We start from the raw sequence: 19563 nt of genomic DNA, 5'->3' as shown, positions 1-19563 counted from the left end.
ATGCTCCTTGGTTGTTTGTTCTTTGTTGCAACAGACTGTGCATGACCACGGTACATCTGTAGATGCACATGGTGCTGGTGCGTCCACTGTCCCGTGCAACTCATTAGCTGTTGTTAATCTAAGGCCCTGTTTGGTTAAAAACTCCCTAGTCCCTACCTGCTTGGTTCCAGGGAGTAAACATGGACTAGAGATTATTAAATGACATGCTAAAAGACCATGTTACCCCTAGTAATGAACTAATATAGACAAGCTGCGATGCGTGGCAGAGGCAACTGTTGGAAAAAGTCCCAAAAAGACTCCCTCTGGGTCTTCTTTTTTTAGTCCCAAATGCCCACTTTTAATCCCTAAAAGTCCCTCCTGTTCGGTTTAGATGGGACTGACACGGAGTTTTTTTAGTCCCTACACCAAAATGTCCATGTAAACAAACACCCTCTAATAATGTAGCTGGAAAATCGATGCAATGCCACAGTTAAAAGCAAATTACATGTTCAACGAATTTTATTGTTAATATAATCTCTATGTTAATATTAATCAATGCCACTGTTTGAGAAATGCTACTGTCGCTTTCTTTCCCATTTAGATAAGCTAGGTGCTTCTTTTTGTTGGCTTCTGTGTCGTCCACCGTTATTGACCACTAATTGTTTCCTTTGCACCTCTGTTTAAACAGGGTTATCTTCTTCACCTCATTGCCATTGTGACCTTTTGTTGCACTGCACAAAACACTTTTGTTTTAAGAGTGTTTTGTGCAGTTCAATCAAAATGTCACACCGACAATGTTGCTTGATTGCTTGATCTTAGTGGAACTGCACAAGAGGACATCTTACTTCCCATCCATGTTGGCAAATTTGGTTCAGATCTTCTTCTTGTGAGTTGTTTGAATTCCGCATCATGAGAGGTCAGTACTAGCCTTCTTTCACATGATTCTGTAGTGTGCTTTCATATGTTGTGCTACTTGTATGATAATGTTGCTTTATTTTTGTGAACTGCCCAAATAGAGACAAGACTTCCAATCTGTATGTGCCATTGAGGTAAGATAAGGATATTTCACAACTGTTGGCCTGTATTTTGCCACTTTCATCAGAAAATTAATGTCATTGTTTATTGCTATACTTGTGCTACCTAATTGACATGCCAAATCTTACATTGAAGGCGAAGCTTGTCTCTTATTGAACCAAGTGATGAAGGGGAAGAACAAGCGGAAAAACAAAAATCAACTCCTGGTGCTGTAATGAAGCACTGGAACTGTGATGACACAAGTAATGATATAGTTTTGCATCTTAATTTATTGCTATGGCTGGAATGAGCAATTGTTTTGCCACTGATTTGATGACACTCTTAATGTAATACGTAATTATCTCTACTTGTGCAAACAGGGATCTTCTTTGAAGATACCATATATTTTAGTGGAACTGCACAAAAAGATGTTGGAAACATTAAACTAATCGAGGAGTATATAGTAAGAATGGCCACCACAGTAGATAGCAACAGATGGTTCCGCAGAAGTGCTTGATCTGTATGCTCTGCACAATAAGCCTCCTCACAAAGGTTGGTACTTGCCCACTAATTCATCCATATGATTGAGCTTTGTCATCTCTATTGGTGTTGTGCTACTGTTTAGATACTGTCATGAAAAAGTGATATTGTCCTTGAGAAGTGCTTCATCTGTGCTGTTTTAAATATTTCCTTTCCTTTTTTCAAGAAAATAGGGATGCTAGCATTTAGTTGTCCTCTTGCCTTTGCACAACAGGATCATCTTCCTCTGAAGAAGAATATGGAGTACGTGAAGTGACTAGTTCCGATTATGCCAGGATGAAGAAGCCCTGTCTATCTTCTCATCAGAAGGAGCAGTTGAAGGATGGTTACATTACTCCCCACAGGACCAAACTAACTTCAGCTCAGAAGGACTGACAAATCTCCATATTTTTGTTGTGATGCGCGAGTACAATGTTGTTCTAGGATTCTCGTCAGAAGGAGCCGTTGAAGGATGGTTACATTACTCCCCACAAGACCAAACTAACTTCAGCTCAGAAGGACTGACAAATCTCCATTTTTTTGCTGTGATGCACGAGTACAATGTTGTTCTAGGATTCTTTCTGGTGAGTTCCATTTTTCTAAAAGTGTGCTCTACATGGACCATGTAGGTGCCTATTTAAACTGTCAATTCATAGTACAGTTTGCTTTATACAAATCACTTTTTTTGTATTTGTGCAAACATGGGTGATCAGCTTGATTTCAATGGGAACTGCACAAAATGTTCATGAATACATCGAATGATTCATTTCCACCACAAGAAAGAAGGTGCCGATAAGTTCAAGACATTGCAACATATAAGGGTAAAATCATACAAGCTACGCGCAAATTTGGTTGATTTTGGTGGAACTGAACAAAAAGAATAGCTGGTTTATTTAGCATGAGGTGCCATGTCAATGTCCGAACTGATGGCAAACCCTGCCCATTCCACAATCGTAGGCATTTGATATTTTGGAATGGGACAACCTTGTCAAATTTTGCTCATTGATTTTAAGACATGTGTTTGATATTTTCGAATCGGACGCCCTTGCTGTCAGCAGCGTTGATCAATGTTTTCTTTATTCTTTAGTTGTGAAGTAAATATTGCCTCTGACATGTGAGTTGCTGAGATGCATAATCATCGATTGTTTTGAATGTTCTCTATGAATTGCCAGCCCTGTGTGTTTGATTGCAATGTCCATAAATGCTAAAAAGCTGCTCAAACTCTTTGTACTCCTTCTGTTCCTTTTTACTCCCCACATTGTGAAAGTGCATACTTTTTTGTATAAGATTGGTCAAAGTAGAGATACTTTGACTGCAGACAAAACTTGTATAGAAAGGACCGGAGGGAGTACATGTGAAACTTCTGCAAACGAGGTGATCACCCTAGGAATAATGCTAGTACATATTGTTTGCATGTTCATCCAATGCCAGTGATATAGGAATTCGAACTAATCGAAATAAATTCATTCATACACGGTCGGATTTCATATAAACATGCCGGATTTTATTACATATCATACATTCTTCAACTAAAAAGGGGTGCGCTGGAGGTATAATTAATTAACCGAAGCTACCCACCGGTGTCACGCTGAGCCGAACAGAAGCTTCAGTGACTCAACTACAGGTGCAATTGCATAACTGACATGTGGCCTATTGGGCCAACGTGTCAGTCAGCCAACTGCACCAGCAGTTAAGTAGAAGCAGTGTTCTTCTCCAGCGCAGCTCTCCGACTCCACGTCATCGCCAAGAAGCTAACCGGCTGTCAATGGTCAACCCGCCTAGCTTGGCTTCAACCCAAGGGTAGCAGCGGTGGCCTTACTTGGACCCGAGTGGCGGCGACCTACCGTGTTCTACTCTTCCTTGTTTTCTGTGCGGTGCGGCCTCGTTGGCAGTGGGGCGGGGCCTCGGCGGAGCCAGCGATGTCCTCTGTCTCGTTGCCGGCAGGCGGCGCCTCGGCGGAGCGGTGGAAATCCTCCCCCACATTGCCGGTAGGGTGGGGCCTCGGCTGAGCCGGTGATGTCCTCAGCCTCGTTGTTGGCGGGGCAGGGCCTCGGCGGAGCCGGCGGTGTCCTCTGCCTCGTTATTGGCACCGCGGGGCCTCAGCAGAGTAGGGCCCCGTCGACACCAGCGGAGCGGTGACTCATCGGAGCCGGCATTGTCATCTGCCTCGTCCTCGATCTCGCCAAATAGCGCCTCGCCCGCTTCATCGCCCTCTTTGTAGGCGGCCGCAGCCTCCGCCACCAACATGTGGTACCACCAGCGCTAAAGGAGGCCCTTGCGGGCGGAGCGGTACGAGTCGAGCAGCGCCTCCTGCTCTGCCCGCTCTGCGGCGATCTGTTCCTCCGCCTGCAGGTGCTCCTGGAGGAGATGGTGGTTGTAGGCGGCGGCGGCCTACGCCTCCCGGAACTGCTCCTCACGCATCTGCCTCACCGTGTCCATTCATTGGGCACGGGCCCCGCTGATGGTCATGGTGCAATGCACCAGCGAGGATGGCGCGGAGGAGGGGGTTGGCGTCGGATCGTCGACTACCATGTTCTCCATTGGGACGTCGTCGTCCTCCGGCTGCCTGCCGGCCAACCGGTCGGCAGCAATGGCTGCCATCTCCTTGTGGTCCGTCGTCCGCCCGTCCCGAAGAGCGCTGGAGCGTGAGGAAGCCATGGTGGGCAGTAGTTGTGTGGACAGGAGAAAGGGAACGGATGTGGATGACTGCAGCTATGGCCGGCGCAGCAGTTTATATAGCAATGGTGGGCGGCGGAGGGACGGACGTGTGGCGCCGGAGTAGCCACCTCGGCAACCGCGTATCATTAATGTGGGCGGCAGATGGACGGACGGACGGCACTTGTGTCGTTTGAAGGCGGAGCAATCGCCTGCACCGGGAAGCGGGGCGGGCGGCGCTGATTGTTTCAGGCGGAAAGCGCGCGCGGGCGAGGAGATGACTTTACTTGGAGAGGATGACAATGGGGACCCACCAGGGCCATAGCCTAACGTACGCAAGTGCCTCCTTATTATATACTACTCCAGCGCAATGCACGTGCAATGTGCAATGTGGAGAGATGACAATGTGGAGTAGTATGGATGCACGTGCAATGCACGTCTTAAAAGAATGGAGTGATTTTGGAGTGTGACTCGAAAAAAATATAATGGAGTGATTTTGATAAATGGAATTCCACCCACAATTGTTTTTAATATTCATACAAAAAAGTGTACGTTCACATCTAAAGCACTCGAGGTTCATTAAAAAACTGTATGTTACTCTATTATTTTTTCTGCCCATTCTCCTCCCAAACCTTCTTATCTGGGCTCAAGTCGTCATGCGCTCAAGCAGTAAAATATAGCCCATGAGGCATCGCATATGGGCCTTTTTTTTCTGGAAGGGCCACGTGAAAATTCTTGAACATAGCAGAGGAAACACCAATCTACTGTTCATGGCGAACCCGGCTGATCTTAGCACTTGGATTTTGGAGACCCACGATTATGATTGAAGTTCTGGATCCATCTCAAAACTGATACACTATATATATCGATATCGATATGAATATAGATATATAAAACTATAATTTATTTTGCTTCCTCCTGGTTTCCTATCATCACTGTCCCACACCATTGTCAACCTATGTACTAGTCAATAAACGAGAGAATTGCACAAGAAGCGGCCGACAGCTGGGACCAAGCAGCTCGAGCAGTATTTGTGTTTTTGAGGTGTGAGCACTACAGAGTTTTTCGATGTTTAGCCCAGATATTAATTTTTCTCCTCTGAACAACAACAATAACATCGCTGTAGGTATTAACTGGGCGGGCTGTGGCCCGTCTAGCCCAGGCCAGATATCCAGCCCAGATATTAAATTTTTTTTCAAACTAAAAATGGCTAGCCCGGCTATACTTTTTTTAGAAATACCCAGGCAAGGTCAAGTTGTTATTCTCCGCCCCGCTGGGCTGCAAATCTTTCCAAGGAGGGATGCATTAGGCTTAACAAGAAAATGGGCTTTAAGAAATAATAAATGGGATGTAATTATAAAAACTGGACAGTAACTATAAAAAATGCACCCAACACGTAATTACTTTATAAAATATTATTTTTGGATATTGCAAATTTTAATTTCATTAATTGTTGCGAGCGCAATGTTTTGTTGGATTTTTACGTAATATAAATTTATATTGAAATTATAATTAATCTGACTACAAATTTCGAGATAAAAATATTTCGGATCCCATCAAAATGTGGGAAATTTTATTGAATTCTGTTTTGAACGGTTGGTTGAAATGGGTTGTACTTTGAACAAACTGTAAATTGGTTGTAGTAAATTCCATTAGAATTCAAAAATGGGCTGCACATTCTTACATATCTCAAATGGGCTATAAGTTCTCTGTCACACACTTCTAGCCTTACTAAGTTGACGCGTCCCCTAAAAAACAGAGTTGACGCATATGCAAGGCTTTGTCAACTTATAGTCAACACACGGTTCTAGCAGCAGTGGCCGTTGGATGTCCATCCAATGGATGCCGTGCTTCTTCTTCAATCGTGGATATTCTAGCTTCACCCGCCCAAAAAATGATTCCTCCCCCTGACATCTGGGGTGCACTGTTTCGTAAGCTGACTTGTGGGCCTACTAAGTTGATGTACCAAGGGCTTTGTCAACTTAGTCAATATAAACGATTTTAGCTGCAGTGACTGTACGATGTCCATCCAACGGCCGTTGTGCTTCTTTAACCTCTGGTCTTCTTGCTCCAGCCACCCAAAGCAGCGCCGGTCGTGTCGCCTGCTCCTGCCTCCCGTGGCCGGCTGTGCTACCGCGGAGGCCTCACCGCCCCCTACTACTCCCACCGCTGGCCAGTCCATCCCTTCGCTCACCCACACCCCCTGTTATTCTGCGATGACGGCAGCGCAGCCGCACCAGTGAACCCGTGTACTCCTCTCCGCGTGTGCATCCACTGCCGCGTCTTCCCCAGCTCCGCGTCGTCCCCTTCCTAGGCCTCGCCGTTGTCCACCGCCGTGGTGCTCTCGGCGCGGCGTGGTCAACGTGGTCAAGGAACGACTTCCATCGGACGTGGACTGTACATGGAGAAGCTGACAACTGGGTCCACGGCAGCAGCAAGGAAGTGCCTCCTTATTACGCGGAAAATAATTATTCCTCCACCTGACAGCGGGGACCCACCGGACGGGCCACCGTATTTCGCGAAAAAATGATTCACCCCCTGACTGCTGGGACCCACCATCTACATCTTCGCACGCAAGGAAGTGCAACTGGAAAAAAATGATTCACCCCCCTAATTGTTGGGAATCACCAGCTACATCTTCGCATGCAAGGAAGTGCGTCCGGGAAAAAACGATTCACCCCCCTGGCTGCTGGGACCCACCAGCCACACCTTCGAACGCAAGGAAGTGCGTCCGGGCAAAAAAAATGATTCTCCCCCCTGACTGTTGGGACCCACCAGCTACATCTTCGCACGCAAGGAAGTGTCTGACAGTCGGGACCCACCTGGTCGACGTACGTAGCGTTATCATTCTGGTCGCGAACATGTACATACATATATACTGGTGGATGTAGAGGCGCGCACGTGTCGATGTAGAGGCGCGCACGTAGCATGTACACGTACGCACAGCAGCCAGTGTGCAAGAAAGAAAATACAGCCACGTATGTGTACCTACGGGCGAGGTCTCGAACGCCTACTCGCGCATACGTACGGCCAGGGATCGTGTACATGGCTGGGTCAAAACGGAGAAACAACATCGTTGTCGTGTTCATGGGGAGGAACCGGAATGCGTTGTGTTCATGGGGAGGCAATGGAATGCGTCGTGTTCATCGGGAGGCAACGGAACGCGTGGGATCCAACCGGCTGGGTCGGAACAGAATGCATGGTCGTGTTCATCCGGAGGGCTTGGACAGAACAGGCGATGGAAACGAGGCCTAGCGTACCGCAGAACGGAGGAAACGGCCTTGTGTTCGACTGGTCACGTTCAAAACGGATCTTCTTCATCAGGAGGGGTGTGGCGTACCGCAAAAAGTAGGAAACAGACCTCCTACGGTCAAAACAGGGGTCATATTGATTGGGAGGGGTGTGGCATACCGCAAAACGGACGAAACGGACTTGTGTTGGAGCGCTACGGTCGAAACGGGGGTCCTATTGATCGGGAGGGTTGTGGCGTACCGCAAAATGGATGAAACGTACTTGTGTTGGAGCGCTACGGTCGAAACGGGGGTCCTGTTCATCGGGAGGGGTGTGGCGTACCGCAAAACGGGACTCCACGGGATACTGTTCATCTCCACCGTCAACCTCCTCCAGCCTCCACGGGCTACTGTTCATCCACCGTCGACCTCCTCTAGCCTCCACCTGCGACTGTTCATCCACGGGCTCATGTTCATCCAGCCTCCACCGCACGCTACTCCACCGGCTACTGTTCAACCACCCCTCCATGGGATACTGTTCATCCACCCCTCCACCATCTACTGTTCATCCAGCCCTCCACGGGGTCATCCTGTTCATCCTGCCCTCCACGGGGTCCTGTTCATCCAGCCCCAACCGGCTCGATCGATCAGGGTCCTATTCATCCAGAAGCAATGCCACGGGTCCTATTCATCCACTCCCACCGCTCACTGTTCATCCAAACCCCCTCGAAACACTCACTGTTCATCCAGAGAGGCAGCATCGATCGGCTTCAGTTAGCTGCAGTAGTGAAGGAATCAATCGCTTGGGTTCAGTAACGCGTAGCCTGCAGTGCAATCGCTCGGGTTCAGTTAGAGCCCAATGCCTCGCTCGGTTTAGTTAGAGCCAAAGCCTCGCACACACTCGCGTACGTGTACGAGAGAAACACGCATCGCTCGGCCCCTGACCACCCACCATAACCGGGAACTACCCGAAATTTTTCTCGCCCTCGCTTCTACCACAGTTTTTTCCGTCATGGACGGCCCAAAGAATGTCATGCAGCTGCGTCTCCGCTCCGCCCAGGACGAAAAGCCCATTTTCTATCATGATTTTTTGTCATAGAAGTAGGAGCCCACCACATCTATGATGATACCGGGTTTTGTCACAATTATCGTCATAGAAGTGTCATATGTATGACAGAAAAAAAATTCGTTCGACCCAAAATGTCACGGATGTGTCTTTTTTTGTAGTGAATGGTGTTGATGTAGAAGCCCTCCATGATCGTATCCCCCTCCGGCAGATCACCGGAAAAGGCCCCAAGATGGGATCTCACGGGTACAAAAGGTTGCGGCGGTGGAAAAGTGGTTTCGTGGCTCCCCCTGATGTTTTTAGGGTATAAGGGTATATATAGGCGAAGGAACTAGGTTAGGGGTGCTACGAGGGGCCGACGAGGGTGGGGGCGCACCTACCCCCCTGGGCGCGCCCTCCTGCCTCGTGGCCTCCTTGTTACGTCTCTGACTTCATCTCCAAGTCTTCTGGTTTGCTTTCGGTCCAAGAAAGATCATCGCGATGGTTTCATTCCGTTTGGACTCCGTTTGGTATTCCTATTCTGCAAAACTCTTAAATAGGCAAAAAACAGAAACTGGCTCCGGCCCTCGGTTAATAGGTTATAGTCCCAAAAATAATATAAAAGAGCATATTAAAGCCCAATAAACATCCAAAACAGATAATATAATAGCATGTAACAATCAAAAATTATAAATACATTGGAGACGTATCAAGCATCCCCAAGCTTAATTCCTGCTCATCCTCGAGTAGGTAAATGATAAAAAAAATTAATGTGGAATGCTACCTAACATATTTATTCATGTAATTTTCTTTATTATGGCACAAATGTTCATATCCAAAAGATTCAAGACAAAAGTTTAATATTGACATAAAAATAATAATACTTCAAGCATACTAACAAAGCAATCGTGTCTTCTCAAAATAACATGGCCAAAGAAAGCTATCCCTACAAAATCATATAGTTTGGCTATGCTCTATCTTCATCACACAAAATATTTAATCATGCACAACCCCAATGACAAGCCAAGCAATTTTTTCATACTTTTCATGTTCTCAACCTTTTTCAGTCTTCATGCAATACACGAGCGTGGGCCATGGATATATCACTATAGGTGGATTAGAATGGTGGTTGTGGAGAAGACAAAAAGGAGATGATAGTCTCACATCAACTAGGCATATCAATGGGCTATGGAGATGCCCATCAATAGATATCAATGTGAGTGAGCAGGGATTGGCATGCAACGGATGCACTAGAGCTATAAGTGTATGAAAGCTCATAAAGAAACTAAGTGGGTGTGCATCCAACTTGCTTGCTCACAAAGACCTAGGGCACTTTGAGGAAGCCCATCATTGGAATATACAAGCCAAGTTCTATAATGAAAAATTCCCACTAGTAAATGAAAGTGACAACATAGGAGACTCTCTATCATGAAGATCATGGTGCTACTTTGAAGTACAAGTGTGGAAAAGGATAGTAGCATTGCCCCTTCTCTCTTTTTCTCTCATTTTTTTATTTGGGCCTTCTCTCTCTCTCTTTTTATGGCCTCTTTTTTATGGCCTCTTTTTTTTCGTCCAGAGCCTCATCCCGACTTGTGGGGAAATCATAGTCTCTATCATCCTCTCCTCACACGGGACAATGCTCTAATAATGAATATCATCACACTTTTATTTACTTACAACTCAATACTTAGAACAAGATATGACTCTATGTAAATGCCTCCGGTGGAGTACCGGGATGTGCAATGAATCAAGAGTGACATGTATAAAAAATATGAACACTGGCTTTGCCACAAATACGATGTCAACTACATGATCATGCAAAGCAATATGACAATGATGGAGCGTGTCATAATAAATGGAACGGTGGAAACTTGCATGGCAATATATCTCGGAATGTCTATGGAAATATCATAATAGGTAGGTATGGTGGCTATTTTAGGAAGGTATATGGTGGGTGTATGGTACCGGCGAAAGTTGCACGGTACAAGAGAGGCTAGCAATGGTGGAAGGGTGAGAGTGCATATAATCCATGGACTCAACATTAGTCATAAGGAACTTGCATACTTATTGCAAAAATCTATTATTTATTGAAACGAAGTACTACGCGCATGCTCCTAGGGGGATAGATTGGTTGGAAAAGACTATCGCTCGTCCTCGACCGCCACTCATAAGAAATACATACAGTAAATAAATCATGCTCCAACTTCATCACATGACGGTTCACCATACGTGCGTGCTACGGGAATCACAAACTTTAGCACAAGTATCTCTCAAATTCACAACTATTCTACTAGCATGACTCTAATATCACCATCTTCATATCTCAAAACAATCATAAATAATCAAACTTCTCGTAGTATTCAATACACTTCATATGAAAGTTTTTATTACACCATCTTGGATGCCTATCATATTAGGACTAATTTTATAACCAAAGAAAATTACCATGCTGTTCTAAAAGACTCTAAAAATAATATAAGTGAAGAATGAGAGATCAACAATTTCTATAAACTAAAACTACCGCCGTGCTCTAAAAAGATATAAGTGAAGCATTAGAGCAATATTGTCTAGCTCAAAAGATATAAGTGAAGCACATAGAGTATCCTAATAAATTCCGGTTCATGCGTGTCTCTCCAAAAAGTATGTATATCAAGGATGATTTTAAACTAAAAAGCAAAGACTCAAATCATACAAGACGCTCCAATCAAAACACATATCATGTGGTGAATAAAAATATAGCCTCAAGTAAAGTTACCGATAGACGAAGACGAAAGAGGGGATGCCTTCCGGGGCATCCCCAAGCTTAGGCTTTTGGTTGTCCTTTAATTTTACCTTGGGCTGCCTTGGGCATCCCCAATATTGGGCTCTTTCCACTCCTTATTCCAAAGTCCATCAAATCCTTACCCAAAACTTGAAAACTTCACAACACAAAACTTCAACAGAAAATCTTATGAGCTCTGTTAGTATAAGAAAATAAATCACCACTTTAGGGTACTATTGTGAACTCATTCTTTATTTATATTGGTGTAAAACCTACTGTATTCCAACTTATCTATGGTTCATACCCCCCGATACTACTCATAGATTCATCAAAATAAGGAAACAACACGCGAAAAACAGAATCTGTCAAAAACAGAACAGTTTGTAGAAATCTGTAACTTTCAAATACTTATGTAACTCCAAAAATTCTAAAATAAATTGGTGGACGTGAGGAATTTTTCATTTAATCTTTTTCAAAAATAATCAACCTGAAATCACTCTTCTGTAAAAAATGGCAGCTATTCTCGTGAGTGCAAAAGTTACTATTTTTTACAGCAAGATCGCATTAACTTCACCCAAGTCTTCCCAAGGGTTATACTTGGCACAAACACTAATTAAAACATAAAACCACATATAACCAGAGGCTAGATGAATTATTTATTACTAAACAGGATCAAAAAGTAAAGAACAAAAATAAAATTGGGTTGGCTCCCAACAAGCGCTATCGTTTAACGCCCCTAGCTAGGCATTGAGATTATGATGATGCTCACATAAAAGACAAGAATTGAAGTGCAAAGAGAGCATCATAAAACATGTGACAAACACATCTAAGTCTAACATACTTCCTATGCATAGGCATCTTATCGGCAAACAAATTATCCAGGCAAGCAAAAAGTAGCATATGCAAGGATAAAGAAAGAGACGATAACAATTTCACCATAACGAGAGGTAATTTAGTAAAATGAAAATTTCTACAACCATATTTTCCTCTCTCATAATAATTACATGTGGGATCATAATCAAATTAAACAAAATAGCTATCATATAAAATATTTTCAACACAATCCACATGCATGTGAAGTTGACACTCTTCTAAAATAGTGGGATTGACATTATCTAAAGTCATGACCTCTCCAAACCCACTTTTATAAAAAAATCATAAGATTGAACATTCTACAAATATGTGGGATCTAAAGTTGACACTCCTCCAAACCCACTTTCAATAATGTTGCAAACACTATTATCAATCCCATATTCATCATGGGGCTTAAATAAATTTTCAAGATCATAAGAAGAATCACCCCAATCATGATCATTGCAAAAAATAGTAGTCATAGCAAAACTAGCATCCCCAAGCTTGAGTTTTTTCATATAATTAACACAATTGACATTAACAGAATTTATAATAACATCATCGCAATCATGCTTTTCATCGAAGGAACTAGGAAGTCCGGGTGCAATAGCAACGATCTCGTTTTTAACATAAGGAACTATAGCAAATTCATCTTCATAAATATTGGCATCATGGTCACAAGAATAGCAAGCATCATGTTCATAAAGGGATATTTCAATCAAATCATCGGAATCATAATTATCTATAGATTCATGCATATCATTATTTTCGAAGCAACGGTCATTCTTTCAATAAATTCTTTGACATAGACACTATGAGCAAAGCTTTCATAGCAATATTTAAGTACATCAAAATTTTCAGATTTGTGGAGAGTAATATCATACTTTTCAATCAAAGAAGCAACTTCATAAGCACCCTTAAAAGCAACAAATTCTTCCATTTGTTCGATATCATAGTAACTATAAACACCTTTGACATAAGAAGATAGGATTTCATTATCATTAAACTCACATAGGTAGGGAAGGTGTGTTTTAGGGTTCTTAGAGCAACAAGTAAAATTATAAATTTCAAAAAGATTCCAACCGGTTTATTTGATCCCATAAGAGTCTTCCTTTTTCAGACAAAAGCTGACTCACAAAATGAGCATGCTCATCTAAAGATTTTCCCTCAAGTAAGCTAATTGGGGTTTCAGCACGAGCACAAATAGATCGAAGATGATCCAAGTAGAACACTTTATGTGGATTTATATAAATAGATTTTTAGCAAGCAAATATGCAAGCACATAGAAGGCAAGTGGAGACACAAGCAAAAATAAGATCAGAAGAAAGAAGGAAAAAGAAAAGGCAAAGGTTTTAGAAAATTGTTTTAGAAGTGGGCGAGAGGAAAACGAGAGGCGAATGTAGAATAATGTAATGCAAGGGAGAAGAGTTTATGATGGGTACTTGGTATGGCTTGACTTAGCGTAGATCTCCCCGGCAACGGCGCCAGAAATTGGCAAGTTGACTGGAGACAAATCTTGACTTGACTTGGCATAAGTATCCCCAGCAACGGCGCCATAATCCTTCTTGCTACCTCTTGAGCTTGCGTTGGCTTTCCCTTGAAGAGGAAAGGGTGATGCGGCAAAGTAGCATAAGTATTTCCCTGAGTTTTGAGAACCAAGGTATCAATCCAGAAGGTGACGACGCACAAGTCACCGAATACCTGCACAAACAATCAAGAACTTACAACCAACGTGATAAAGGGGTTGTCAATCCCTTCACGATCACTCGCAAAAGTGAGATCTAATAGAGATAGATAAATGGTAAAGTAAATATTTTTGGTATTTTTGGTTTATAGATTAGAAAGTAAAGATTCCAAAATAGTAGATCGGAAACTAGCAAGATGTAAATGAGATTCAGTAATATGGAAAAGAGACCCGAGGGCCATAGGTTTCACTAGTGGCTTCTCTCGAGATAGCATTTATTACGGTGGGTGAACAAATTACTGCCGAGCAATTGATAGAAAAATGCATAATTGTGATGACATCTAAGGCAATGATCATGAACATAGGCATCACGTCCGTGTCAAGTAGACCGACTCCTGCCTGCATCTACTACTATTACTCCATACATCGACCGCTATCCAGCATGCATCTAGAGTATTAAGTTCATAAAGAACGGAGTAATGCATTAAACAAGATTACATGATGTAGAGGGATTAACTCAAGCAATATGATGAAAACCCCATCTTGTTATCCTCGATGGCAACAACACAATACGTGCCTTGCTGCCCCTACTGTCACTAGGAAAGGACACTGCAAGATTGAACCCAAAGCTAAGCACTTCTCCCATTGCAAGAAAGATCAATCTAGTTGGCCAAACTAAACCGATAATTCGAAGGGACTTGCAAAGATATCAAATCATGCATATAAGAATTCTGAGAAGAACCAAATAATATTCATAGATAATCTTGATCATAAATCCACAATTCATCGGATCTCGGCAAATTGTAACATCCCAAAATTCCAATTTGGAATGTTATACGTAGGTCATCATATGCATATCATATCTTATTGCATTTTGGCTTGATCCTAGAAATTCTAAGCAACTCAAGGACCCACGGAGAGAGTTGGGGATTTAATTTATTTTCATATTTGAACTTTCTCAAATATTGAAAAAAGGATCATTTTGATTTTAATTATTTCTCTCTCCAAAAAATATTTCCAAAATATCAAAATAACAAGAGAGGGAATAAAATGATTTATCCAAAATAAAAGAATAATTGGAGGGAAAATGTTAAAATCAATTATTTATTTTATTTGGATTTTATCGCTATTTTTTTGAATTAGAAAAATATGCATGTTTTCAAAATTGAATTTTTAGGCCACAAAAATGTTCACTTTGTTCTAAATATTTTATTTAGACGGTGAAAATTGTTTTTTGGCATTTTTTTAGATTTTTTTATATTTTATTAGGATATTTTTCTATTTCGGCGGAACTATTTAAAAAAAAGGTTTCCCCGCCCGACTGGGCCGAAGCCCAGCCGAGCGGGCCGGCCCAATCGCTTCCACTGCCTCCCTCCCGTACACGACCTGGACTCGCCGGAGTCCGAGCGCGCCACGCCACCAGCCGCCCCCTCCTCCAAGTTGGCCGCCAGCCCCCACTTTAAATACCCCGAGCCCCCCCTTGGACCCCGAGCCACCCTGCCGCCCGACGTCATTGCCACCGCAGCCGCCGCCTACTCCACCGTCGTGCCGCGTCGCGCGATGTCGCCTCCCCGCCCCACCACCTCCCATCACGCACCACCGACCGCCTCGCCCGCCGGAGCCGCACCGCCACCACCCCACGCCGCCGATGCTGGCCCGCCCCGCCGAAACCCTGCCGAAAGTAGCCGCCGCTGCCACCGTTTTGTTTTTTCGGTTAAGTTAAAAACCGTCGGTTTTAAAAAAACCCTAGATCTGTTTTTTTTTAAATAGATCAGTTCGATTTTTTCCGGTTTTAGTTATTTAGCAGACATCCGTCCGTCCGTTCGTTTAAGCGAACACCGTTCACCGTTTAGGTTCTTCTAACAAAGGTACGTTCGTTAGTCTGTTTGTCTCGTTTTATTTTCCAGGTTTTATTTGCGATTATTTTCGATCATGATTTCTGCCCTGATCTTCAATCTAGTATACTTTTTACTCGTTTATCCAAATTAGTTGAAACCAGTGCCTAAGTATTAATCTCGAAGCCCTCTTTCTGTTCAACCAACTTGAACATGATTTTGGTACTGTAAAATTTGATTTTAGTCCAGTTTAGTAAACGGAGCTTGTTTAGTTCGTAGTTTGAGTTTCCTTGCTCCGTTTTATTTGATTATTTTTGCAAACTGAAGTTCTTCAGTTGCACTTTCTGGTTGGATCTTCTTATCTGCGTTTTACCCATGATTCTTGTTTGAGTGCTTATGTATGCTACTGTTTGTTTGCGATAGAATTCCCAGAGTGCGAAGCGTGCTACTACGAGTCTCTAGGTTCTGCAGATCATCGGCAAGGCAAGTAATACTTTGATCATATCTCTTTATTGCCCAATTTTTATGCATTAGCTTCAATTCCTCAAACATTGCATGGTTAGGATCTGAACAACATGTGGTTTGGGAAGTAGATGATGAGGTAGAACCTATTTCCTTTTTATTATCAAACCTTTGGGAGTTATTTCTCTGTTATGCTCAGTATTGCTATGCTATGCTCGTAGACGTGGATTGGGTGAGTGTATTATCCATGACAGATGTGAGAATTGTTAATTAATGGTTAACTTAAGGTGGCTACTTAAATACACATCTGGGTGGATTGATTGCGGGCACCTGGAGAATCCAGTGTTGTCCTAGGATATCCCGGAGTACCTGTGTGATCATCCTACTGTTCGCCACCCATGCTCAAAGGGATCATAACATTATTCATGCTAGAAACTTACATGTGCAGCCACAAGCCATTATGGGCTCTAGCATAGTTGAGTATGTTGTGTGAGCTCCTGAAGAGGTAGACTATCAGATGTAGGGGATGTAGGAAGTAATTTCTACCCGGAGTAGAGAGTTAATGCTTCTGGAAGACTGTGTCTCGGTCATCCATTTCTCAAATATCTAGAAGTGCGAGAAATTGAACGAAGGAGATCGAGTCTGGTGGGGAAAAGTGTGCAAACCTCTACAAAGTGTACAAACTAATCATGGTTAGCCGTGTCCCCGGTTATGGACATCTTGAGTATCTGGTTCCTGGATTATCATGTTGATCTCATCACTCTAAGTTAATTTGTTGGGTAATTGATGATGTTTAATTGGGATTGAGTTGGAGGAACCTTCTCAATGTTTAACAACCACCATGATAGTTAAATAAAATTTATTCCTTTGTTGTATGGAAAAATTGGCTTTATGAAAAAGCAGTAACGATAGATCTTCCCACTAGCCATATATGCATGTAGTGATAGCATTTATTCTGTTCATTACTCCTTTGTGTTACATTGCCAGCATCTTCCATGTGCTGACCCATTTCGGGCTGCAACAAATCATGTTGCAGACTTTTTAGACGATGAGTAAGGTGCCATAGGTCGTTGTCGTTCACTCAGCTATGCCATTGGAGTTGATGGACTCACTTTATCTTCCAAGCCTTCCGTTGTTATCTTATTTAGATGGCCTTAAGCCATATTATTGTCATAAGTTCTCTTTTGAGACAATTTGATGTAATAGGTGTGTGATTGAAACTCTGTTACAAATCCTCAAGTACTGTGTGTGTCAGCATTACCAATCCAGGGATGACACTGATGCACAGAGACTAGACTGTTTGAGGTCTGGTCACCACAAGGTGGTATCAGAGCACACACTGACTGTAGGATATGACCACTAAGTTAAACCATAGGTCACTCTTCTCTACTCATTTCTGACTCCTCTCCCTTTTCCACTCTATAGGATGGCGGACTCAAGGAGTAAGTTTACACAACCGGATGAAGATACACCTTTTGGAAGACACTTGAAGGAAGTCACTAGGTACTTGAACATTGGAATACCAAGCTTCAGCGGGACCTACATCGCCACTTTACCATAAGAGGAGTGTTGGATTATTCGAGTTCAAGTTCCAGGAAGGACATTCATGCCAGTTACTGAGCCCATAGAGTTTTCCTTTGATGCACCAACCTAGAGTCTAGGAAGGAGCATGGCAGCCCACATCGCCATGGGACGCATTGGAGAAGTTTATCACAAGGATCTTAAGGACCCTATTTACCAGATATTGGGCGCTGAGATGACCAATGGGAGGTGATCAACACCAGGAGGAGATGACGATCATTCCAAGGACATTCATTCATAGGACTACATCATCATCGACGACAACGATTCTGACCCCGACGATAGCAATGATGACTATGTTGATGAAGCTGGAGCAGATATCATGGAGTCTTCCACCGATCAAAACCTCTAGTCGACCACCATATTATTAGTAGTATGTCCCCATGTATGTAGAATAGTCCAAGCACTTTTGTAACGATAGTTAGATCGATTGTAAGCCCTTGTTTGAATTGATTGGTGTGATATGATTGGGTTTGTCTCATGTGCATATGGGTAGTGTTTCCCCTTTAGACCCCATTCTGTTTTGTTTTCTCACCTTTTCTAAACCCATCAGATGCCTCTGAGACGTGACAATGGATTTGCCTTCCCACCAGAGCTCACTCAGTTGATCCAGCAGCAGAATACCTTGAAGTAGCTACTAGTTCAGAATCAGAACCAAGGCAACAACAACAACAACAATCCACCACCACCACCACCTGTTGATCACTTAGCCCATTTCCTAAGGCTGAATCCGCCAGTGTTCTCTAGTAGCACCGCGCCGATTGTTGCAGATGATTGGCTCCGCAAGATTGGAAGGGAGCTGACCACTGCAGGATGCACAGATGCGGAGAGAGTGCATTTTGCCGCACACCAGCTTGATGGACCCGCAGCATCATGGTGGGAGAATTTCACAGCCACTTACCCCATCAACACTGCAACATGGTGTCGGGGAAACTGATCCACGAACACCTATGGGACCGGCGGACCGAGCCCCTATCGGTTCGGCGGGGGGCGGAGATCGCACGAAGAGCAGATCGAGGCGAAGCACACGAGCAGTTTACCCAGCTTCGGAGCTCTCCGGAGAGATAATACTCCTACTGCTGATTGTCTGATTGTATTGTGTTCTTTCTCTAGAGAGCTAAGTGTTTTTCTGGCTTCGAAATGATCCGAACCCTCTGAACCAGTCGAACCCCCTCTACGTTGCGCATGCGCCTCCTTTTATATGCTAAAGGGGTCACCGACAGGTGGCAATGCAGAGAAGGGTAAAAACGTAAAAAGAGAGGTGGTTGGTACAGCTACCTATACAGTGTACTCTACCTAACCCTGACGGCAGGGGACAAGGGCATTAAATGCCCATCTGTGTCGCCCAAACAGTGTAAAAAAGGACCGTCTGGGGCGCCACCGCCTGCCACGATGGCGATCCTGTCAGCATCGCATGCCACCGCTTACCGCTGGCTGCACAGCCTTCCGCCACGCGTGCCTGGAAAGGCCCCCAGGGCGACACGTTGGTGGATGCGCTGGAGCGTGGGCACAGAGTGGCCGCTTGCCGCGGCAAGCATCTTGCCGCAGTCGTGGTCTTGTCACGCCCGGAAGCTTGTCGCTCACCGGGCCTTGCCGGGACGCGTGGCGCGTCGCGGCAAGTTCCTTGAGATGCCTCGGTTGGCCTTCCCGGCAAGCTCCTCTTGCCGGGGCCTTGTCTTCTTGACTTGAATACTTTGTTCATAAATGGCTCCAAAGGAGCCACGGAGTATCTTGGCGGTCACCCGTCAAGCCCTTGCCGCGGGGCGCTGCAACTGCCCGTGCACAAGTTTGGTGTACTAGGGTACCCCTACTCTAGTACACCGACAGGAGCCCCCGGGCCTGGGCCACACACGGTGCCGAGCGCTGTTGGGCCAGGCCCAAAACAGGGCACGGGCACGCGCGGCCCGGGTAACACCGAATCCCACTCCGTATCCACCGTTCCCTCC

The sequence above is a fragment of the Triticum aestivum genome, chromosome 7B (genome assembly GCF_018294505.1).
Source record: "Triticum aestivum cultivar Chinese Spring chromosome 7B, IWGSC CS RefSeq v2.1, whole genome shotgun sequence".
NCBI classification, from domain to species: domain Eukaryota; kingdom Viridiplantae; phylum Streptophyta; class Magnoliopsida; order Poales; family Poaceae; genus Triticum; species Triticum aestivum.
The sequence above is the reverse complement of the archived record's forward strand: the minus strand, read 5'-3'. Positions refer to the sequence as shown.